General features: G+C 44.5%; 1 pseudogene; it reads right to left on the bottom strand.

The window, feature by feature from the left end:
• Positions 1-1,759: 1,759 nt before the first annotated feature.
• Positions 1,760-25,654, bottom strand: part of LOC131483169 (S-adenosyl-L-methionine-dependent tRNA 4-demethylwyosine synthase TYW1-like) — a 35,343-nt pseudogene continuing 11,448 nt past the window's right edge.

Below are 25,654 nucleotides of genomic sequence, written 5' to 3'. Positions count from 1 at the left end.
AGTTGTGAAAGAGAGACTAATATCCAGATGTGAAGATACAATGTAGTATGCATTTATACTTCCAGACAAAGATGGACTTACAATGAAACTGTTATATCTTGACAATTAGATGCTGGACTCTGTGCCATTGTCCATGCCCAAAGGGATGGACATATGATTATGTATGAAGAACTATACTTCAGTAATGATATAGAGGAACTAGGTGGTGGGAGAGGATTGGGGCGTGGATAAGGGAAATACCAGGAGTCTATGGAACTGTATCTTAAAATGATAATAATAATAATAAATATTTTTAATTGCTGAGAAAAACCAGAAAACAAATATGTGCACCTGCCCAAGCCCAATGGGTGACCCCACAAATGTCAGGGCTGTATTTGGAAACATTGTGGCAGCAGCCAGGATCCCATACCCCAGAGCTGTTCCCAAATGGAGACTACACTGCCTGGTTTGGTGGTAGCCAACCCAACTCCAGGATTGCTGTTGGGGAAGTAATTCCCACTTAGTCCCAGTGTCATCGCCACGGTCTGACCACCAGGATGAAAAGGTGCTCACAGTGGGTGGCTTTGGTCGAGGCAGGCATCTGCGCTGTGGGGCCTCCAGGGAGGCTGAGAAAGAAAGAGGCTGAAAGAAAGTTCCCTAGCCTACTAATTCAACAAACACTTATGAACATTTTCTCCTGGAAGAGGCTACCCACCATGAGTCCTAAGCATGCTACCAGTTCTTGCTGACTTTGCCAGACTTCAAGCCTGGCCTATCTTCTGGTATCAAACAATGTCAAGGTATCCAGAGTGCGCCTACCATGTACCTGCTTATTCCACCAGACGAATTCAGTATTGATGAGCCAACAATATATATTAAATGAAGTTGCTGTCATGACCTTGAGAAAAAAACCCTGCCAATTTGTTCTTTTTAAAAGTTAACTGTCCAACTGACCAATCATGACTGTATAATTATCTGGAATTGGCCTGAAATGTGTAAAAACCCTGTGCTGTTGAACCTCAGTCTTTCTTTTTTCCTTCTGGCCCTTCTTCTGCCCTTTTTTCTGCTGATGCTGATTCAGTTGTTACTGATCTCCAGTCCTGCTGGACGGTGGTGGCAGCTGGGAGCCAAGGTTAGCAGGAATAAACCGTCTTTATGCATTTGAAAAAAAAAAGTTCCCTAGCGTCCCCTAGCAGTGCCTGGTGCACAGTTGGAGCAGGGGGTTCTGCTGCTGTCCAGTGCCAGGGGACAAGGCCTGTGTCCTGCAGCCTGTGGCAGTCCCACTCTGGGACCAGGATCAGAAATCGGAACAAGCAGCCTGGCTCATGGAGGCATGACTGAGACACTGGATTTCAGCCGAGGCGGGACTGTCGCGACTTGCAGGAAGCCCAGAGTCCTGCTGCCATAGCCCCTGTGATCGCCTCTGGCCAGAGAGCTCTGGTGACAAATTGCGGAGAGAATAGGCAGCCGGTCCAACATGGCAAGGTGCTTCAGGATCCCCTGTGGAGCTGCCCCGTGGCCACTGCAGATATCTTGCAGCCCCAGCGGGCAGGCAGTGGCTACAGGACAGCCTGTCCAGTGGCGGCAGCACCAGGGAGGACTTGGGGTAGCAGGGAGTTAGGCAAAGGCATCTGGTGGAGGGCATGCCCCAGCTAACTCGGTGGAGAGAACTAGTGGGGGCTCGGGCTCTGAGTGTGCTTTAGCTTGTCCGAAATTCGCTTGAATGCCAGGGATACTTGGGAGGTGAGCAGCTGCCAGAGCGACTGCGACCACCTGTCTCCTACAGCTCATCCATCTCAAAGAAGAGCTTCGCGGGCACCGCCACTCTGGCTCCAAGCAGCAGCGGCTTCTCTGATTTCTTCACCACAAACCCTTCTCCAAAAAGGACTTATTAACTCAAATCAGTTGGCTATTGTGCTCCTGCTTGGAAATTATTTGGTCAAGTCCCTCTTAGAGTTTTCAGGAAACTTCCAAAATCATTCAACACAAATGTGAAGCATGGACAGACTAGACATGAGAAGAAGGCCCTAAGATCTTTGCATGTGAGCGTTTTCTACCCTGCCCTGATTCCTGCCAAATCTGTGGAAGCAGCTTTAGGTCACCAACAAGAATGAGAGGAGATGGTGAATAAGCCTAAAATAGGAAGTGTTAAAAGAAAAGGAATCATTAAAGAAGGATTTAAACAGGAAGATAAGTATGCAATTGCAAAGGTGTTTTGGAAGATTGAAACCTGCCCATTTGGGAAGTAACACATTCACACCAGAGCCTCAGAATTATAGTGGCAGAGGATGCCACCTAGTGGTTGTGGGAAAATGTGGAGTCTAGCTCTAGGAAATGAACTAAGTATCAGTCCTGAACTTCCTGAAACATTCCTTTCAATAGCAGGAGAACTGTGGAGGGCCTGGTGCAATGACTCAGTGGCCAAATCCTTGCCTTACACGCACAGCGATCCCATATGAGCGTCAGTTGGTGTCCTGGCTGCTGCACTTCCCATCTAGCTCCCTGCTTGTGGCCTGGGAAAACAGCATTGGATGGCCAAAAGCCTTGGGACACTGCCCGTGCAAGTGAGACCCAGAAGTTGTTTCCGGCTCCTCGTTTCGAATCAGATCAGCTATGGCCATTGTGGCCACTTGAGGAGTGAACCAGTGCATGGAAGATCTTTGTCTCTGCTTCTCTTTGTAAACCTGCCTTTCCAAGAAAAATAAATTAATCTTTAAAAATGTAAAAAGGATGGTGAAAAAGTTTCAGTGCGGTATGTTATTACTAATGGAGAGGCCAATCTGGAATTAATTTGTTGGATATATCGTGTACATTTCCATGTCTACATCTCTCAGAAGTGTGGTCCATATCATAATGTTATATATGGTATCTTAGGGGCATAGGCGTCATAGAGCTGACGTTGGTTATGTCCCAGGGCTGTCCTTCATTGCAGCAGCACTCATTGTTACTTTGGAAGAAGCAGATGTCTTCATTGCATTTATGAATCTTCCCAATAAGTCCTGCCAATTGGCCCTTTTCCATGGGGATCACAGCACAATGTTGAAATGTTTGGTACATTGGAAGTATTCCTTGAAAAAAATCTCTCCAAACTGTTTCTGCATTTTATCTCTTACAGCCTTACATCAGATATGTACTTGATAGACTAGATCATGACACTGAACATCAAACCCTTACCACTCAGTCTGGCCATCCAATCAGGATTTCAATGGGTAGACTAGGCCTTGATGCAGGATCAGGGACAAATACTCAGACCAGTGCAGCAGTATAACCATATTTGTTCATATATTCAGTTTCTGTCTTACTACAGACTCGTCAGCTTCCCATGTTACTTTCCTTCTCACCCGGCTTTCTTTAAATTGAAATTAAATTGGTGGTTTCTGTGTGTAGCCACAATAACATTATTTGAAATGTTATACAATTACATTCCTATTAAATGCTCTTTGTTAACTTTGAGGAGTTCTCATCTGTAATATCAGAGAACCAATTGAATAAAAAAAATTTGAAAATTGTTTGCTGATCAGAGACAATCTGCCTCAGGCACAATTAAGTCAAGACTGAACATTATATAGAATGCAAAAGGTATCATTTCCCATGTTCACTGATGAAAACAGTCTACATTGAGATTGTGTTAATAAGTGCGCAACTATTACAAATGTGCTAAAATCAACTGAAGGACACATTTCAAGTCTGTCTTAGTGAAGTTATTCACATTGTTTCTCAGGGCTGGTAATGTGGGGCAGTGAGTTAGCCACCTCTTACAATGTATGAGTATTGAGCAGTATCAGTAAAATGTATGCCTCCACCCTGTGGGAGTGCTGGCTGATAGCTGTCACTCTCACTGCCTAGGGCTCCATTGCCTTTACAATTGAAAGCACAAATTCCTTTCTGCTATTTTGAGTGCCCCGAGCCTCTGTCATCAGCACCTCTACACCATGTCCACACTAACAGATTTCAAGGAAATGAAAGACTCTACCTGCCTAATGGCAGAACCACTTAAATCAGGTAAGGTATTCTGACTTGGTGGCTGCTGCAGGATCTACAAAACTAACAGCTTAATGCAACAGAAAACAATGATCTGGAGTTTAAAAGGCTCATGTAGGGAAAGATGAGAACTTTTTATACTGATGACAAAAATGTCCTAGGTAAGCCTTCGGAGGTACAACTGAAAATCCACAAAGGTCACTTTCTCTCCTACTTTTCATTCTATTCCCCAGATTGGCACACTTTGTTCCTATAAAGCCTCACTTCACAGTGGCTCAACATAACATTCAGGTTCAGGAGGCTGGGAATTTATGCTGAAAATGTTTGGCATTTCAACGTGGGGCCAGAATGATGCAGAACACTGCTGTCCCTGTCTACCTCCTCTCCAAGGTGTGCACTGAGTTACAGAGCAGACCCCATCAGGGTCAGCATCTTTGCAGAGCGCTGTCAACCAGGTACCAGAAGGCAGCATATCTTAAGCCCCAGACCTCTTCTTACAACAGAAACTTTACTTTGCTCTCAAGAACCTGACAACAAGCCTCCTGTGAGCCTTACACATGTGAGGCCAATGATCAGAACTCTAGAGCCAGTCACACAGGTTGAAAATCCAAATACTATTACTTACAATGCAACCTCAGGCCAGTATTCTTACATGCCCTATTTGATGTGAGAACAAAACTTTGTACTGCAGGCAGAACCATGCCCCTCCAGTGACCTTCCAAACTTTCCTACTTACTATGCCGATTTCTTATTCACACATCAAATATTCTTCTAATTCCTACTTTGGAAAAATTCCTATAAGCATCCCCCAAATCTGAATATTTGCACTAATCCAATGTTCCATGATGGAGACATCTACTTTTCTGATGTCATTTCTGGCATTCATCAACTTCTCCAATCCATTGCAGACTACCTTCAGTGTAAAAGTTTTCCCAGTATAAGCCAGAGATTTCTGACCAGCATGGTGTTAGTCTCTTCAGCACCAACCTTATGCAGTTTGTGGAGATTGGCTGGAGTATCAGGAAGTAAATAACCAATATGCTGGTGATTGACATTTATTGCTAAGACTGTGCTTACCCTTGGATCCATAGGCAGAGTCTTGCAGTCGGGCATAGCTTTATCTTTTAGGAGTTTCCCCATCCCACCCCACAATGCAAACCTGCATGTCTCTTGGCTCTACTTCATCTGATGCATGCATAGAAGGATCAAAAAAAAATCTAATGTTTAATTCCCTGCCACCTGTCTTTCTGCTCCAGCCTTGGCAGAAGAGCTCTCCTTACTGCATGAGCAAAAAGCATGTTTCCCATGGTTGAGATTGTTGATAACTTCTCCTAGGTGCACCCTGTTTTGCCTCTTGCCCCCACCCTCAGACATGAACTCAAGAGGTATGGCATAGTTTCTAGTTTTCTTTCTGGGTGCTTACAGTACGAAAATCAGGATCTAGGGACAACTTTTCCTAGCTTGCCACACAAGCAGGTACCAGAGGATATGGAAGCAGCTTCTTTTTTCCCACTCACCTGCAAACTCTTTACCCTCCCTTCTTCCCCTAAGTCACTAGGAAGCACCTTCCACTGCTGCTTCTGGTCAAGTCTCAAGCTCTAGGGCAAAAACTTCTTCCTCTACATTCCCTATTTACAGTACATGATATTTGACAATCTCATCCTGTGTCAGGGAGAAACTTGCAGTTCCCTTTGTGCCTACAAAGGCGCTTCTTCTTCTTCAGGCCAGGATAATGAAGGGGAAGATTTGCCGCATTTCACTCACATTGAATACAAGACAGCACCCCACATACAGATGTCTTACAAAAATATGCCATGATCAGATCCAGAGGATTATACCTACATATACTCAGGAAAATGTTGGTCATGCTGTTGAGAGTGGCTGTCCAAGGCCTTCTAATTCTAGGGGTGGCCCTAGAATGGAGGGTCTTGCAGTGTAAATGGTTGGGAGGAAGGCTATAGGAAAGTGACTTATGGTCACTGATAGAAGGGCAATACATTAGTTAGGATAGTTTTGTTCAGCATCCAGGGTGAAGTTGAGGTTGGACTCCTGCAGTAGATTGAGCTAAAGACAATTCTGGTGTTAAACTATCTTTGGAATTTTTGGTGACTGCCTTTTCTAAGGCTACTTATTGGGAGGTAAATGGCTCAATCAATACCACAGAGAGTACTGCCTCTTGAACACGAAGCTGGAGGCTCCGAGCTCACTGGTGTTACATGTAGATACTCTGTACACAGTCCAGGAAATCAAACATAACATTTGCATCATTGCTGGTGCTACAGCTTAGGACAGTTACTGGTTTCTGAGAATTTGCTTTACACCTCCAATGCCAGCTCCAATTTCGGGTCATCCTGGAAGTGGTCACAATTGGGGGCAGCCTCTGGCAGCACAAAGTGGTAAACTCCTGACTCCTCTCCCTTCCTTTACCCTCTACCTCCCTCCTCACCTCTATCCTCACCTCCTGTCCCAGACCTTCTCCCTTCCCTTGCTGCTCACTGGACATTGCTAGGAGGTCCCAGAAACCCCATCGAGTATGCACTCCACTGAGCCAGAGAAAGGCAATAAGCTGTCTACTCCCCACAAGCTGCTCAAAGGCTGCTCAATGAGAGATAAACCTGGAAAACAGTCACAGCTCGTGTTCTCATGGGAAAGGCTGAGACTGTGATCATAGGAGTTAGGTTTGTCCTTCAGGAAAGATTGCACCAAGGTAAAGTACCTTTTCACTCTGAAGTGTAAATACCCTCTTATCAGAATGTGGTCTTAGGTACATATCTCCTCTCAGCATAGACACTTTCATTTAGTAATGAATGCCATAGACTCCCATATACTTAACTTCCCAATCTATCTGCTGCTCCAACTCACACATCCAACAGCCCCATTTCCACCTGAATGTCCCACAAATAACACTCAGTTGAGAGATCTAGTGCCATCCACTCTCTGCTTGCTTTTTTTCTTTTTTTTTATTTACTTCCCTTTTCTCTTTGTGATACCATTGTCTTTCCAATAACCAAACTAGAAATCTGGAGTGGGGATATCATCTTTCTCTTCTCTTTTTCATTCATTCCACACTTAAAAATCACTCACCAACCATCCATGCTTTCAACAAACAGTAATTTATTGGTGGTTCTTTCAGTCCTATTGCCAATGATCAACTCTAGAGTTTTGGTAAGACTCACTAAATTCAGTGGTGCCTCAACCATTGACCTAATCCTAACTTGATTAACACAACCAACACAGTGACATGCCCTGCCTCTTTCTTGCTTTTAACTCAGTCCTATCTAATTTGTGTTTGGGAGAACAAGGTTGACCCCTCTGAAAATTTTGTGTGTATCCCCAGTGACTCAGAGGTTTATCATATATATGCACAGAAAAAAAAACCTTTTTTTTACTTTTACAAATTCTCTGTATATTTTAATGTGTGTTAGAAAAATATGTAAACCAATGACCAGAAACCCACGGTTTTGTATGTATTTTTAACTATGACAGGGTTAAATACTTTCAAAGTGAAAATTTTCTGAATAAAATGATTAAATGATAAAACAAGAGTTATAAAAGTTTGGATACTGAGACATCAGTGCATAACATTTGGGAAGCACAAGTTTCTAGGGAAAAGCACATGTTATTTAGCTCAACTTTAAGATCACCCATAATTGAGCTCTACCCACTTCTTCTGCCATATCTACTATTATTTCTCACTTTCAAGTTGATAAATTCTTCCATCTTAAATGACTAGGGAGTCTACAGATTCAATAGGTCCATGTTTTCTTAATTTTGCTTTCCATGAATTACTTCCTTCTCTGTCCTCCCCCAATACTCCATAAAATTGCATACCTTTGTTAGATTTTTACTGACTCACCACATCCCTCCATACAAAATTAATTAAAGAAAATCATCTGTACTGATTTGGTACACATGACATAATTCTATTATTGCCAGGATTGTCATTTTTGTATTTGTTACTGAGTACATATCTCTGCTAATAAAACAGGAATGTTAAAAAGATTATAACTTCATCACCTAACAATGGAGAAAGAGCCATTTAGCAAGACTCAGACAGTTTTCAGCTTTGACTGTTCTTGGTCACACATTTGCAGCGAGATCTTGGGCAAGTCATTCAGCTCAGAAAATTTAAACTCTGGCTAAAGAGAGCTAAGGATTCTGACAGGCTGTCCTTGGCACACAAATGGCCTTACCTGGAAGTATCCCACACAAGCAGCGAAAGTGTAACAACGCAGGGAAGAGCCAGAAGTCCTGGTCCCGGACTCCCTGGACAGCTCTGCCCAAGGCTCTGAGCAGCACCAGGGCTCCAAGGCCCACAGCAGGAGGTAGCTGGGGCTGTGGCTGGTCGGGTCTATCAGTGACCACGCATGTGCCACGTCACTGAGGGCATCTCCAAGGAGAAAGAGGCAAGCTACGCCCCGGTTGCCAGGCAATTAGGTAAGCCACTTCCAAGCCCTGTTGTATGAAACTGCTTTCTGGTCCACACGTTGGTCCCCTTCTGGATGTCTGTGTGTGAGTCAGGGATGTGGAGGTGTGGTGTGTGGGGGAGGGGCGAGGATAGCGTGATTACTGTTCTACTTGAGGGGGCACAAATTTGTGTCCCTGATGGAGGAGTTGTACTTGTGGCTGTGACCTCCAACAGGGTTCTGGCACTTACAGGTGCAGTGTTTTGTATAGGCACTAGGGAGACACAGTGGACAGTGGGAAACTTTGCCCAAAGTTTTCTTCCCTCACTGCACATCGCATGGATTCCCTCAAGCTCTTCCAATAGCTCTGCAAGCTGGTGTCTTCTTATCTTGTTTTTTCTTTCTTTTTCCTCTTGTTCTTTTTTCTTCATGAAGCATTTCCTTATTTTTTTGAAGCAAAGATGGACAGAAAGAAGGAGATTCAGAGAGGATGTTCTGCCTGCTGGTCCAGTACCCGAGTCCAGAGTTGAGTTAATCTGATGCCAGGAACCAGGGGCTTCATCTCAGTGTCCTGAGGCTTCAGGGTACCAACAAGCCTGGGACATGTTTGGACTGCTTTCCGAGGCCACAAGCAGAGAGCTGAATGACATGTGGAGCAGCCAGGGCTCCACCCAGAGCTCCGGCTCTGTTGGATCTCAGGATGCCTGGGGTGAGGGGGGTGCAGGTAAGGTGAGAATTGAGCCACCAGGATAATGTGCTGGGCCCCACCTCTATCATCTTTGTCCTTAGAAGACCAGGGTGAGACTTGCAAATAACATAGCCCCACCTCTTTAGGGTCATCTTTATGGAGGTTCTAACCAGTGAGGAAAGCATCCTGTGAAGGTGTGGACTTTCACTTATCTAGTTCCTTGGCCTAGTGTGTGTCAAAATTTCAGGGGGACTGTTTATTCATGAGTTGTGTGAATCAGGCCTTTTGAAACATGTGGGAATTGAATTTTGAACATGTTTCTTGAAGTTTGGTCCTGGAAGTAAAATGCTCTATTGCAGTAGACCTGGAAATTTTAGTAGTGGCCTTTCCAAAAAGATGTATTAAAGATCGAGGAGCTCCCATTTGCTGGTTCATTTCACAAGGAGCTGTAATGGCTGGGTCTGGGCTGGGACAAGCTCCGTAAGCAAGGGACACAATCAAGGTCTTGCCCAAGAGTAGCAGGAAGCCAATTTGCTGAGCCTCCCAGGGTCTGTTGGTGGGAAGCCAGGTGGCCTCAGGAGCCAGAAGTGGGAATTTTAGCCAGGAACACTGATGGAGGGATGCAGTTGTCTCAAGCAGCAGCCTCAGGGCCTGCTCCAGAGTGGAAGGAGGTCTTTTTCTGTAAGATATCTCATGCAGAACTGACAAACAAAGTTAGAGAGTGGAGAGACATGAAACAAGAGAGAGATCTAGCTACTGGCTGGTTCTCACCCCATAGGGCCACAACAGCCAGAGCTAATACCATCTGAAGCCAGGAAGTTCTTCCAGGTTTCTCCCATGGGTGCAGGGTCCCTAGGGTTCGGGCCAATCTCCACTGTCTTTGCAGGAAATCAACAGGCAACCAGATCAGAAGTGGAGTAACCGGGACACAAAGTGGCACCCATACTGGTTGCCAGTGGGTTCCATTGGACTCTTAAGCTAATTACACACTGCACCAAGCCTTCTCTCCCTGTCTGAACTCCCAATGCAACCCTAGGGCCAGCTCTTAGGTCAGCCCCAGAGGGGCAAGCCTGTGGAACAACAGTCAGCTTGTGGCTTGGGACACCCTGAACCCAACCTCTGCTTCCTCTCCTGGCTGCCCTTTTGAGAGGCAACCTCTCTGACCAAGCACACCATGGTAGGGCAGCAGGTGATGACTCAAGGATCGGGCATCCCCGATGACTCAAGCGAACCCAGGGCAAACCTACATGAACATTTGGGCTCCTGGATCCCATGCGTGTCAGCCTCAGCTAGGCAGCTCTTCATGGGTGAACCACTGGATAGAAGATGGTTGTGTCTTTCTGTGTCTGCCTTGCAAAGCAAATTACGTATGACCATTCAATGTTTTTTGTGTTTTGTTTTCAATACAAGTGAAGGGCCTGGCATGATGACTCCATCGACTAATCCTTCCCTTGCAAGTTCTGGGTTCCCATATAGGAGTCAGTTTGTGTCCTGGGTGCTTCACTTTCTTTCCAACTCCCTGCCTGTAGCCTAGGAAAGCAACAGAGGATGGTCTAAATTCTTGGCATCCTTTTCCCGTGTGGGAGACCCAAAAAAATCTCTTGGACATTGGCTTTTGATTGACTCAGATCTGACCAACGTGACCAATTTGGGAGTAAACTGACAGATAGAAGATTTCTGTACTTCTCTTGCTCTCTGTGAACCTGCCTTTGCAGTAAATGTCAATAAATCCTAAGTGAAATAAATAAATAAATATGAATCAAATAAAACATAATATTCTTGTTAATACATCAATAACCAAAGTTGAGCTGACCCTGTGCCTGGCACCCCAATTGTGTACAGTTGGTTTCCTAGTGCTGTACTTCCCATCGAGCTCCCCACTCAGGTCCTGGGAAAACCAGAAAATGATTCAAGTCCTTGGGCTCCTGCATCCATGTGGGAGACACTGAGGAAGCATTTGTATTCTGTGTGTCTCAGCTCTTACCATGCAGTCATCTGGTAAATGAAACAGCAAATGGAGGACCTATCCATGCTCTTGATTTCCAATCACAGGGTTAAAAAAAAAAAAAAGGAAGAGCAAAAGCAAGACTTTATTAGTAGGTTGACATCCTAATGAATCTCATGTTTGATCACTGGGAGAATGCTGTAGCCCCTATGAAATCTTACCCTGAAATACATCGAAGAATGCATCACAACAAATAAAAAGCACATGATCTAAAGAAACACAAAACCAACAATTACAAATAAGAAAATTAATACACATTAGTATTATCTAATAAAAAGTCCACTTCAAATTTCCCTAAATGTCTAGACAATGCCCAACTGTGGGAAAGAAAAGGTGCTGGACTGCATTACAGCTTCACAGGAGAGCAAAGGTGGATATTCAGTCATATCACTTGACACCTTTATTCAGCACAAGCATGGTGAGAAAAGAGAACAGTATAGGATGCAAGAATAGTATAGGATGACAGTCAAGTTCAAGAGTCAGACTAAGCCTACGTCCTACAAAGCAATGTGGCCTTTATGAGGCAGCAATGGGAAATCATTGAAGTCTTTTAAACAAGAGAAAAGATTATCTTCCTTGTGTTTTTACAATTATTCTGCATGTTGGGTGGAGAACAGATGGGAGAAGTTCAAATGAGAGGGCTAGAAAGAGGCTCTTCTACTAGTCAAAATATATGACTTGAACCTAGAGGATGACAGAAGAGATGGGAAAAATGGTAGGTTAGAGATATTTCAGGCAAGAGGTCCAATTATGAGCTGCTGACCAAATCCAGCCATCCTCAGGTCCAGTCTCAATATGACCGCTCATCAGGTATTAGTAGGACTGTTTCCCAGATATAACGGCAGAGCCGATAGTTGTAGCAGAAACCACACAGCCTGAAAGCTGAAATCTACACAGAGAAAGCTTACTGATGCCTGTTTCAGACAATGTGCCAAGCAGATTTACGAAGAAATAAATATTACAAATCAGGAAAAGGAAGGAACTGAGTACAGCTCTTACGTTCCCTCTTAACCCAAGCTACACAGTGGTATTATGTTCAAAGTCAGAAAAAAGCAAAGAGGAACAGGCTGAGAAATAGCAAATAAAGAGTTCCATTTTTGGATTTATGAAGCATAAGAGGTCTTAGACATGTAAGTACCAATGCTGAAGATACAGGCGTGTGTGTGTGTGTGTGTGTGTGTGTGTGTGTGTGTGTGTTTGTGTGTGTGAACACACCTCTGAGCTGGAAATACAGCTCTGGAACTAACTGGCATACAATCCATGTTCTGAGCTATGAAACTGGGAATTCAGGAAGAAATTTGGCAATTCAGGAAGAAAGAAATAACACAGCAACAAACCTTGAGTCACTTCAACCTCTAGAGAATGCATAAACACACCCCACCAAAAAGAGCAGAAAATCACAAGAATGATGTCATGTGAAGTAAGTTAGGGTTATAGCAGGACTCAGTTCTGTCAAATGCCCTTGAGAAGTGAAATAAACACAGAGCAACAGCCAGAGGGCTTCACAACATCCAGTCATGGGAGCCTGCACATGGGCACCCTCACTAAGCTAGAGAACCAAACTGGCATAAGTGAATGAAGCACCCACAGGTCACACCTAACTTAGTCCATAACCACCCAAATTTTAGGTTTACCAGTGGGGCTAAACTTTCTACAGGGTGTGGCCCACACATCCGGCACAGAATCCACCCCAGGATAAGGTTTTAGAGTGCTACTTGATATTATGGCCCTGCCTTATGTGACCAGTCTCCTGAACCATCATCATGTCAGGCAAAAAAAAATATCCTGCTACACAAGCCAGAGCTTATCTTTTGCATGATGGGTGTTCAAAGCTCAGCATTATTAAGTGATTAAAAGTTCTTCAGAAAAAGAGTTACTGGCATTGGGAATCTTTAGGAATGACTCAGATCCCAGAAACAGTGGGGTCAGCCTAGAGCTATAAAAGCAGCAATTTGGACATCCATTACCCTAGAGCTCCTCACCCGGGCCCAGCTCAGCATGAGCACATGTTGGCTAGGATCGGGATCCGAGCAAGACGCTCTCTCCTGCAGCCCCCAACAGCCTCCTGGCTGCTGAAGTTTTAACCCGCAGGCACAAGGTTGTGCCTCACCCCAATCCTGTCTACCGCCCAATGAGGGCAAACCAGGGTAGGGGGCGGGCCTAGTGGGGGTTATTGTGGGTTGCCCCGACTAGGCTGCAGCTCCCGCTGGTTGATGTAAGGGCCGAACCAGATTGGACTGCAACACCCATTGGTTCCAGTGCAACTCGGGACGGAATACAGAACCAACCCAGCAGTTGAAACCACCAGCTGATCGGGGTGATGGACTGTGCCAGGCCCTGTGCTTGCTAGAACATACAAGAATCTGGTCTGGGAATACCTCAAGGTTTCTTTGGAGATCTCCCCAATCGAACTGCTGGACTCAGAACTCTAACCAAGAAAGGACAGAAGACAGAACAGGTCAAACATTCATCTCAGCTATATGTTGGCAGCAAAATATGGGGCAAACGGAGACCTTATGATGGACCATATCAATCAGTGGACGACCTCATCGAGCGAAACTGGCAGCGATTCATAACTGGAGAACTATTAAAACCACTTGAGCAAATATCTCAGAGCATGCCCCATATCTGGGACTTGGGGTGGATGGGAAACTGGGTGGGGCTTCTCCCTCAATATCCCCCTTTACCTCAGATACACGATGGAAACAATATGGACATAATAGTATTACCCACTTCCCTATATCCCCTGAACATTTTTTTTTCTCTTTTTTTTCCTTTAACCGTAATTAACTATGTAGATTGTCAACAACAATACAATAAAATAGATTAAAAAAAAAACTGTATGTAACCAATAAACATAATGAACTTCAAGAAAGAGATCCAAACAGCACATCAAAGAATTCAACTGAGGTCAGTTTTGTGGAGTAGCAGCTACAGGAAAAGATGTGAAGATCACAGAAAACATAGGAAGAAGACAAAGTGATTCTTTGTCAGGAATTAATTTAAATGCAAGCTAATAATTAAACTTACCAATTAAAAGGGAGAGACAAGCCAAATGATGTTTATAACAGACAAAACAAAGCAAAAATTCTATTTATAAGAGACTGACTTTACTCTAAGAATACAGACAAGAGAGAAAGAATGTGAAACATACACTATATGGATGTAGTAAACGAAGATAGCTTGGGTAACTATCATACAAAATAAGGTGCTACTCAAAAATTAGTACAAGAGACAATGACTATTACGTTGTGATACAAGAGTTATTCCATCAAAAAGATGTACACACTAAAATTGAAATGTCATTGAGGTGGTCACAGAAGGTGTTTAAGAACTCGCATTTATTTTTAACATATTGGTTACTCATTACTATGTCAATTAATTCCATAATGATGTAAATTTTTGCTGATGGTATGTTGGAGCTTTTAATTGATCGGGATGATACTCTGCTGGCTCTGCCTTCAGACCAGAGAGGGTATACCTAAGAAGCCATTGAACTTGACTGGACAATAAGATGCTGGACTCTATGTTTGGTATGCTTGCAACAGGGGAATCTCAACTGAACTTGAACTGTGGTTATGCAACAAGGTGGAGGAATCCACCATGGTGGGAGGGTTTGGGGAGGGGTGGGGAGAATCCAAGTATCTATGAAACTGTGTCACATAATACAATGTAATTAATGAATAAAAAATATATATTAAAAAAGATGTACACATACATGTAACAATAAGACTCAAAAACTATGAAACAAAAACTGACAGAATTAATGGAACAGGCTGTTGTCTACTAACAATAGTTAGAAAATTCAATAACTCACTTTGAATAGTCAAACTTGGCAGATCACTAAAGACACGACTAGAGCAATATAACCTAATTAGATCCTTCTGTTTAAGAAATACAACACTGAAACAGCATAAGCAAGTAGATCTGTTAGATATACATAAAACATTCCATTCAAAACCAGAATACAGACGTTTCTGAGAATCACAATAAATATGTCCCAGAGTAGATGATGTTAGACCAGAAAATAACCTCAACAAATGATAGAAGATTAAAAGCATTCAAAATCTAGTCACTGACCATTTTGAATTCAATAGAATATAAAGAACTAAAATACCAAGGGGGGTGGGGAGAATCAACCAAGCAGATTAAAGACTTGTACATTGGAAATCCAGATTTTCCCAAAATACATTATGGATCAACTAAGCATATACAAGACATCTCATGGATTAAAAGAATTAATAATATTAAGATAATATCTTCCTTCCAACATCTTCCTTTCCATCAGCCAGCAATCATTAGGTGAGCCATGGTGGCTGTCTACCAGTACCTCCAGGAACTGTGGAGGAGGAAGCAGTTAGACGTGATGCACTCGATGCTGCACTTGTGCCCAATTCCACCCAGCCCGGCAAGGTACAGTCAAGCAAGGTTATGTCATATATAGAATTCTCGTGTGCAGTGGTGACCCCGTGCCACAGGGTGTGACTTAAGGTTAGCCCATCCATCACAATGTTAACCAGCTCAAATTTGCACAAAACCTGCAGTCTGTTGCCAAATAATGAACTGGGCATCACTGTAGGGCTCTGCATGTCCTGCATTCTTACTGGATTGGTGAAGATTTCACACACAAATTTCCTGAAGTTATCTTAATTGATCCATTCCATAAAGCTGTCAGAGCAAACCCTGACATTCAGTGGATCAACAAGCCAGTTCACAAGCACAGGGAGATGTGTGGGCTGACATCTGCAGGCCACAAGAGTGGTAGCCTTGGAAAAAGCCACAAGTTATGCCACACCATTGGTGATTCTCACTATGCAGCCTGTAGCTGTAACACCCTCGCAGCTACACCACTATTGCTAACACCAGTCATGTTTGTAAACCTCACACCTAATAAAACATTTAGGAAAGTAATAAAAGTTACCTAAAATATTCTACAGACACATTGCAATTTCTTCTAAAACCACAACATTGTGGGGCTGCTGTTCTGGCATACAGTGTTGAGCTGCCACCGCAGTGTTGGCAATCCATCTAAACATCAATGATTGTTCCATTTTTAATGCAGTTTCTTGCATTGCACCTGGGAAAGTAATGGAAGACGACCCAAGTACCTGGGCCCCTGCCACCAATGTGGGAGATCCAGATGGAGCTCCTTGCTCCTGTATTCAGCCTAACCCAGCCCAAGCCAACCCAAGGCACTACAGCTACATGGGAGGTGAACCAGGGGATGGAAGGGCTCTCTCCCACTCTAGTTATAATTCCACCTTTCAAATAAAAAAAATACATAAATAAACCTTTATAAAAATATCAAAAAAACATCTTCTGCATAAATGAAAAAAGGTAATGCTTTAATTCATATGAATTACAAGGGGTACCAAACACCCCCAAATTTACAAATATACATTTTGGGGGCCAGCTCATGCACACAACAAAATAACAGATAAATAAAACTTTGTAGAAAGTTGAAACTTTAGTCCTTGATCAAAGGGACCTGATTAAGAAAGTGAAAAGTAAATTCGCAAAATGGAAAAAAAAATTGCAAATTATAGATCTGATAAAGTAATTATCAAAAACATATGAGGAACCCTTACAACACATTATTAAAGACAGCCCAGTTGGGGCTTCAGGCCTTGGGGTTGGGGGCAACTGCAGCTCCCTGCAGTGAGACGGCTGTGGGGGGTGCCCCTGGTGGGTCAGACCCAATGCTGGGGACTCAAGCCAAAGACACTGCCGGAAGGCAGTGAAGGAGTCCTCGGCTTCCCCTAGGACCCAAGAGAGCTCTTCCCTCAGGGTAAGTCTGCCATGAGGGAACTTGGGAAATGGATTGAAATCCTAGCTCCTCCCTGCCGCTAACATCTTATGGCTGGGCGAGTGTGGGAGGGGTTCTGGCTTTGGGGTTGGGGCAACTGCAGCTCCCTGCAGTGAGACGACTGTGGGGGATGCCCCTGCGAGCTCAGACCCAATGCTGGGGACTCATGCCAAAGACACTGCTGGAATGCAGTGAAGGAGTCCTTGACCTTGGGTGGCCAGTGCACCAAGTTGTGCACAGCTTTGCCTGCTGGCCATCCGGCAACAAACTCTGGGATTTTTAATTTATGTAGTTGCTGCCTGGGGACACCTGTGAATAATGCCAGTTTCATTGTAGGTGAGAGGTAAATTTTGGATGATTCCCAGTTCAGGGTCATGAAAGTTTCAGTCATGCATCGGGACTGAGACCAGATGGTTTGGAGGGAAATATCCATAGGATAATTTGGGTTAGACTGATTCACCATTCCAATTAGGAATCCAGAGATGGGCTGTTAGCATGCAGCATCACTGATGGCCACTCACCAGTCCACACCAAAGCTATGGATAGGGGCCTGTTTGGTAGTGTTAGATACCATTACCCAACTGGGTGGTGGAGTGGTGGAGTGGTCACATTTGACAGGGTCAAGACATTATCCAGCACGCGAGAGAACTTGGTCTGGGGGTAGACTCTGTGGGGTTGTGTGGGCCCAACCCTGTGGAAATACAAGTCCCCCTGGTTAGCTCGCAAGCTGGGGTTGTGATGGACTAAGCTAGGTGTGACCATGCCACCTGCCATCACTCACGGGTAAAGGAGCCCACAACAGTCTGGGCAGGTCAAGGCAGCACCCAAATGTGCATCCTACAACAGGATGTGGGGGTGGGCCAGGCTGCAACTGGAAGGGGGCAGAAAGAGCAGGGTCGACCAAACCTTAACTCACAATAAAGAACAGGTGTCACACTGGAGCACAGGTGATGCAGAGTAGGCCCACGCACCTACTGATCTACGTGAGCCAGGGACGCTAAGCCACAGCATCTATGTCACGGCCCAAAACAGGTGAGGGGCTCTGCCAAGCTGAGTCAGAGCAACCACTGGCCTGCGGGTGATCTAAGGCTGGGAATAGGCCCAGTTGGGGAGCTAAGGGGACACCCTAGCTGGGTTGAGTTTCCCACCAAGGAGCGCATGGGCTGGAATGGGGGCTGCATTCTGGTCAGGATATGGTTATAATCTCACCTTGCACTAGTGTGTACTGGGACTGAAAGCACCAAACCAGCCTAGACTCCAGCACCATCTTGTGCTCTGGAGGACCATGGTAGATGTGTGACAGACTAGGCTAGATCTCAGCCACTACTGAACCATATGTGAGCTGTATGGGGGTATGAAAGAGCCATGGCTGGGTTGAAACATCCAACAGTAAGAACCAGATTGAGTTGAAGGCCAGTAAGGAAAAGCCACTGTTCATGCTAGGACAGGAGGTGAGCTGAGCAGGGCTGGCTCTTGGACCCACTGGTATGCACAAAATCTGGCACTGGGAGAGGTTCTGATGGAGGAACCTGGACAACATCTCTAGCAGGACACAGTCCCTGCAGGTAAGCACAAGAAGCATGATAGGAAACAGCCCATAACAGGCTATGGAAATTACCCCACTGGCATATATTTGGCATAGGTTGTGGGCAGACCAGGCTGAACCTGTTCACATCACCCCCTGGCAAATCCAAGCACCAGATCAGAGTGTGGGTCGGGCCAGGTTTGGTTGCGACACATACAAGTACACATTAAGGAATGCCAAGGTGAGATGAGCCGTACCAGATGTGGTTGCAGGGACCAAACAGCACATGTGAAAACCGGGGGGAGGAGGCAGAGCCGACAGGGGAATGTGGGCTCCCCTGCTGGACTACTTCCATTGGAAAACGTGAGTCGGGACGGGGGCAGATCAGACTAGGCAGGGCTATAACACCTGTGGGCCTCATGTGAGCTAGACAAGAGAAGGGCCAGGTTGGGCTTACTGTTCTGACTAGTGCAAGCAAAAATTAGAGTGGATGAGGGTTGGTTGGGCTTAGCTGCAGCATCAGATGGCAGAGGCTGGCATTGGGAGCTAATTCTGTCAAGTCAAATGCCAGAACCACCTGAAGAGTGCATAATCTGGGAGTGGGTGTGGCCTAGTAGAGAGATAGTGGGCACCTCCCTCGGGGTTACCACTCTCACTGGACAGCACAAAAATCAGGACCAGGGCAGGGGTTCCTAGACAGAAAGGCAACTGCCAGTATGTGTGTGGGATGGATAGTAGGTTGGTTGGGTTGAAGTAGGCTTCAATGCCCATTGACATGTACGAGAGCTAAATGGGATGTGGGACAGACTGGACAAGCCTGCAGTACATACTGGCAAGCATGGGAACCATGGTAGGGGGCAGAACTCGTGGGGGTTATGGGGAGTTGCCCCAACTAGGCTGCAGCTCCCACTGGTTTGCATAAGGACCATGTATGAAGTGGGCAGGATCGAGCTGGACTACAACACCTGTTGGTTCAGTAGGAAGACAGGGCAGGAAATAGAACGAACCTAGCAATAGCAACGACCAGTATGTGAAAAAGCTGATTGGTGCTATGGACAGTGTTGGACCCTGTACTAGCAAACTCACGCAAGAATCGGGTCTGGGATCATCTCATATGAAGTTTCTTTGGAGATCCTTCCAACTGAACTGCTGATTTCAGAACCCCAACCATGAAGAGACTATGTCAGCCAGTGGATTCTGAATAGGTTTCATCGCGATTGAAATGGCGAGATTGGCAGCAATTCAGAACTGTTAAACTATCAAAACTGCTTGAGCAGGACCCTCAGAGCATGCCTCACATTGGGGATCTGGGATGGGTGGGAGACTGGGTGGGACTTTTCCTTTTGTTTCTCCCCTGACCCCAGATACAGGAAAAAAAATGATAATATTAGTGTGGAAACAATGGTATTACCCACTTTCACCCTGTAGCCCTTGACCTTTCGTGCCCTAATCAACTAAGTAAGATTATTAAAAAATAATAAAAATATTTTTTTTAAATTTAAGAAAACAAAAAAAATTCCTTTGAAAAAGTTCATATTTCAAGTAAATATTCTGGCCTATCATACACTCATTATTCCTATATGTTCATTTTTATGTTTCTGTTTGTTAAAATGGGATCAAACTGAATTATGGCATTTTAAAATCTTTTCAGATGCACTTTCAAATTATTTCTTCACATTCATGTTCTGGATTATTCTATGTATATACACCTATTAATCCATGCAACATCAACATGTTGGGATGCTGATACTTTGATCAGATGTAATCATAATAAATGTCCATAGAGTAGTACTAATTGTGGTCAAGAATGCAAAATCATTGTGATAATCTTATATAATGCATTTGACGAAGCAATACGGTTACCAAAAAAAGAAGAAAGCTTCAAGATCCTGACACATTGCCCACTTTACAAAAGATACTTATTTCACATCTTCATTCAAAGCTAGAAAAATAAATTATAGCACAATACGTGAGCAGGTAGTAGGTTACCTAAATAAAGAATAATGGGAAGGTTTAAAACAAACAAACAAAAAGACAGCCCAGTTAAAGAATGTGCAAAGGGTTGCAATTAACATTTCTCAAGGGAAGGCAGTCAAATGCACATGTAAAGATGCTCTGTCCTAATCTTTAGGAAAGTCAAACCCACAATTGGACAGCACTTTCCACTCACCAGCACAGCTACCAGTTCAAGGAGAAACAAAGTAAGCATGGGTGGGAATATGGGAAAAATTAGAACCCTAATGCATTGACACTGGGAACATAAAATGGTACATCCCTGTAGTAAATAATTTAGCAGTTACTTAAACAAAATTTTAAATATAGAACTACCATATGCAGCAACTCAAATCCTCAAGGAAAACCCAAGAACTGAGAAGAGCATGCAAATACATCCTTGTACATGAATGTTCATAGTAGCATTATTTGTCACAACTAAAAGGTAGAAACAATAAAAATGCCTCCAATAGATGGATGGATCAATCAGATTTGGTACTTACAAACACTAGACTATTACAGCAAATAAACAGAAGGCTGTGGTGTGGTGCAGCTGCATAAGGCACAACCTCTGACGTCATCATTCCATACTGATGCTGGTTAGTCCTGACTGCTCTGCCTTTGGTCCAGCTCCCTACTAATTCTTTCCAGAAGGCAGTGGAAAATGGCCCTAACTGCTTGGACCCTGCCATCCACAGGAAAGACCAGAAGGGAGTTCAATCCTCTTGGCTTCACCCTGCCCCAACTCTTGCCAGTGTAATCACCTGTGGATCTCTCTGTCTGCTCTCTATATAACTGTGCCTTTCAAACTATTGAATAATTTTTAAAAAAGAATCAAGAGGTACACATGGTAAGCTTCACAAATTTTATTATGCTAAGTGAAAAAAAACAACACAAGGTCATATATCACATGCATTCAAAACCTTCTGAACACAGAAATCCATCAAAACAAAGCAATTGGAGGGGAGAGAATTGGGTACACTGCATGACCTTATGATATAATAAAAAGGACATAAAAATCATACATGAGGCAGATGCAAGCAAACTGTGCATACAAGAATGTCACCTGACTTCTAGAGTAAAATGGTTAATAGTAGGGGTTGACATAGCAGTCTTTGTGTCAGGAGTACCAGTTTGAGTCCTGGATATTCCACCTGCAATCCAGCTCCCTGTTGATGCAATGAAGGAGAATATGATCCAAGTGCTTGGATTCCTGAACCCATGCTGGAACCCACATGGAGCTCCTGGCTGCTGGCTTCAGTCTGGCCCAGTTCTGGTTACTGTGGCCATTTTGAGAGTGAATCAGTGGATGGGAGATTTAGGTCTCTAACTGCCTGCTTCTCTCCCTCTCCCTCTGACTTGCTGCCTTTAAGATAGCTTGTGACCTGGAAAGCAGCAGTGGCTGGCTCAAGTCCTGGGGCACATGTACCCAGCAGTTCCTTGCTCAGAGCTTCAAGTCAGTTCAGGTGCAGCAGCTGTGGCCATTTGAGGAGTGAACCAATGGATAGCAGGTATCTCTCTCTAACTCTCCATCTCTATAAATTTGCCTTTCAAATAAAGTCAAATTGATAAACACATAAATAAACATAGGTGGCTGTGCATATGTCTATGCATCCATGGCAATAAGCTAATAAACACGAAGAGGTTAAGGACATAGCAGAGAAAGAGAAATGTGGTCAATAAAGGACCCAAGTCCTTAATTATACGGCATGGATGGCCATCAGTCTTGAATTGGAACCTGATGCTTGGTCTTCTGAGATAGGATAGATGATGAAGAGTAGAGATGGGGCATGGGACTCAGAGTTTTATTCTGACAGCTTCAGATGAATGCTAATAGAAGGGTGGGGAAAAAAGATATGAAATAGTCATGTTGAAGAGTGTGAAAGGGAATGCCATGAGATGTGTAAGCAGCTCTGAGACACCTGAGCAGTCATGAACTCATAGTCAGACAGTAAGCAGAACTGGGGGAAAAGCAGACCACAGATGCTGCTCTGCTTGGAGTTTGGTCACTAGGATTAGAAAAGTGAGCAACAATGTTTGGTGCCATGGTGTAGTGATCTAAGCCTTGACTGCAGCACTGGTATCCCTTACAGGTTGAGGTTTAAGTCCCAGCTGTTCCACTTCTGATCTAACTTCCTGCTAATGTGCCTGGGAATGCTGCAGAGGAGGGTCCAAGTCCTTGGGCCTCTCCACCCACATGGGAAACACAGAAGAGGCTCTTGACTTTGGGTCAGCTCAGCTCCAGGTACTACATACTTTTGAGGAGTGAACCAGCAGATGTAAGCGCTCTCTTTCTCTCTCTCTCGCTCTCTGTCTCTCTAACTCTCCTTTTCTCAGTAACCCTATCTTTCAATTCATTTAAAAATACATAAATAGGGCTCGGCAGCGTGGCCTAGTGGCTAAGGTCCTTGCCTTGATCCCATGTGTCCCCTGGTTCTAATCCCGGAAGCTCCACTTCCTCTCTATCTCTCCTCCTCTCAGTACATCTGACTTTGTAATAAAAATAAAATAAATCTAAAAAAAATACATAAATAAAAATGAGCAATTCACCATGAGGGGAGGGCTCTGGGAGGGGTTGTGGGAACATCAGAACCTATGAGACGATGTTATAAAATGAAATGCAATGAAAAAAGAATAATCCAAAAAAAAAATGAAAGAGAGAAAGCAAAGTAACAGACAAGGCAATTGAAGATAGCTATAAAGAGTTGAGCATAAAAAACATCTAACCTGGAAGCTCTATGAGCAGTTTCCACTACCTAATGAAAAACATGGGTGATCAAATGGGATCAGAAGACTGTTAAAGCAGGGTCCTTGGAGTGGATCACAGTAAACAACACAGGGACTTGACTTTCAGAGGTCATCATGGAAGGGAGAGACCAAGGTCAACAAAGAAAATGACAGAGATGTGAAGACTTGGAAGCTGTGCAGCCACAGTGCTGGACAGTCCATCTACATGGACGTCTCAGCCACCACGAATAATGGGAGGAAACACCACAGGTCAGAATTGGAACTTGCTCCAAAATGACATAGTGACAGTCAAGTGGTCAAAAGACAACAGCTATGAGGACAGTGCAGCAGTAACAGAGTGTCTGAAGCCATGACCTGCCACAGAACTGAACTGCTGTATGTGTAAGAGAAAAAGGGTGCAATGTCAGCTCCAGGGAAGAAAGAAAGGACTTGCAGCCTGAGGTTGGAGTGCCATTGGTGGCCATTTGGGTTAAGAGGGAGTTTGATCTGGAGATAAGCGCTCAGCCTCGGACACAAATAGCTTCTCTGAGCCTTGGCGTCTAATCAATAACACATGGTACAACAACCAGATATTATGCAGAACATCAGAATGTACCATATACAGACCTTTGGTTGAGACTGGGGTGTGAGGGTTTGAAGCCTTTTTGTCTAATTCCTGCTGGAGGGGCAGCAGCTCCTTCCCAGGGTGCAGGACAGCTTTGGTTTCTGTAGAACTGTCTGACAACCCAATGGGGGATCACGTATTGAGCTCTTGTTCCTCTTTCCTTGCAGGGAAGAAACGAAGAACACTGTGGAAGAAACATCCAGCACACTGTGGCTTAATTCCTAAGGCCGACCAGCCTCCCTGAACCTCACCCCAGGAAGGTCGGGCCTTACTCCTAACCAGTAGCCAGTGAAACACCTTCTTGGAGCAGAGGTCAAGTTCAGCTCTGCAGGCTAAACACCTCAGTGTCTCTGTGACACATGTCATCCTGAGTGCTGAAGCTCGGATCCACTTCCAGAGCCATGCTCTCTGGATTCATATTTACCTTTCTTGGAGTTGTCACCACAGTACTTCTTGTCTCCCTTACAGAGTGCACTCAGCTGGGAGATGAGCTTGGGACTTCGATGCTTGGAAGACGGCTTCAATGCTGCCATGTTTGCTTTGAGCCACATTGTAGTCACCCTGCCCTCAAGACAGCACACGATGAGCACTGAGTATCCAGAGCTGAGTATCCAATCAACATTTTTGATGACCTGCAAGGAAAGAGGAACAAGAGCTCAAAACCTGATCCCTCCATCAGGTTGTCAGACAGTTCTGCAGAAGCCAAAGCTGTCCTGTGCCTTGGGAAGGAGCTGCTGCCCCTCCAGCAGGAATTAGCCAAAAAGGTTTCAAACCCTCACACCCCAGTCTCAACCAAAGATCTGTATATGATACATCCTGATATTCTGCATAAGATTTCTTTAAACATGGGCACAAGCCAACACTTTCATTAAAACAAAGATTAACAATGCTAGTTCCAGGACAGGTGTGATGAGCATTAGTATGAAAATACATGCTCTCCATGTTCCGGGATCCCATATAGGCACCGGCTCATGTCCCAGCTGCTCCACTTCCCATCCAGTTTCCTGCCTGTGGCCTGGGAAAGCAGTCGAGGACGGCCCAAAGCCTTGGGACCCTGCACCTGCATGGGAGACCCAAAGAAAGTTCTGTTTCCTGGCTTCAAATAGGCTCAACTCCTGCCATTGTGGCCATGTGGGGAGTAAACCAGTGGATAGAAAAATCTTTCTCTCTCTATGTCTTCTCTGTAAATCTGCCTTTCCAAAGTAAATAAATAAATAAATCTTTTAAAAACGCTAATTACTTTTTTCCATGAATCAACAACTGAATGAAAAGTGAGTTTATTTATTTGATTCAAAAGGCAGAGAGAAAGGCACTCAGCAAGCTAATCCTCCTTGCTGTGCTCAAGGCATCCCATGTAGGTGACAGTTCCTGTCATGGTTGTTCCACTTCAGATCCAGCTTACAGCCCAGGAAAGCTGTGGAGGATGGCCCAAGACCTTTGGACCTTGCACCCACATGGAAGCCTGTTAGGCTTAGAGGCAATTGTGACAAAAAGAGAGTGTCTTAGTTTAGACAAAGTGTTTTCTTAGAGGAGAGTGTGATGGACTGCTTCCTGGCGGAGACAGCCCAGAACACTTCCACGTAGCAGAGTAACTGTGTGAGGAAAATGGTGGGCCAGAGTATAAAGCAGTGGGCATTTATATATCTTAGGAACAGAGGATGGTAGAAGGTAGCAGCTTCTGGTTGCACATGCTTGTGTTGTTTACCAAGTCACCTTTAGAGCAGGTTACTCCTTGTGGTGGGCTGGCACAAGGCTTGAATGGTTCCTGTAGGGCATTCTCAACATTCCAGACAAGGCTGGATGATCCACTATGGACTCTGATCTTGCTCTACCAAACCTAACAGAGCACAGAAGCTCCTCCCTCCTGACACCTAATTGGCTCAGCAGCGACCCAGGAAATGGAAGAATGTTCTTTCTCTG

Source organism: Ochotona princeps, chromosome 24, assembly GCF_030435755.1.
Source record: "Ochotona princeps isolate mOchPri1 chromosome 24, mOchPri1.hap1, whole genome shotgun sequence".
Classification (NCBI taxonomy): domain Eukaryota; kingdom Metazoa; phylum Chordata; class Mammalia; order Lagomorpha; family Ochotonidae; genus Ochotona; species Ochotona princeps.
The sequence above is the reverse complement of the archived record's forward strand: the minus strand, read 5'-3'. Positions and strand labels throughout refer to the sequence as shown.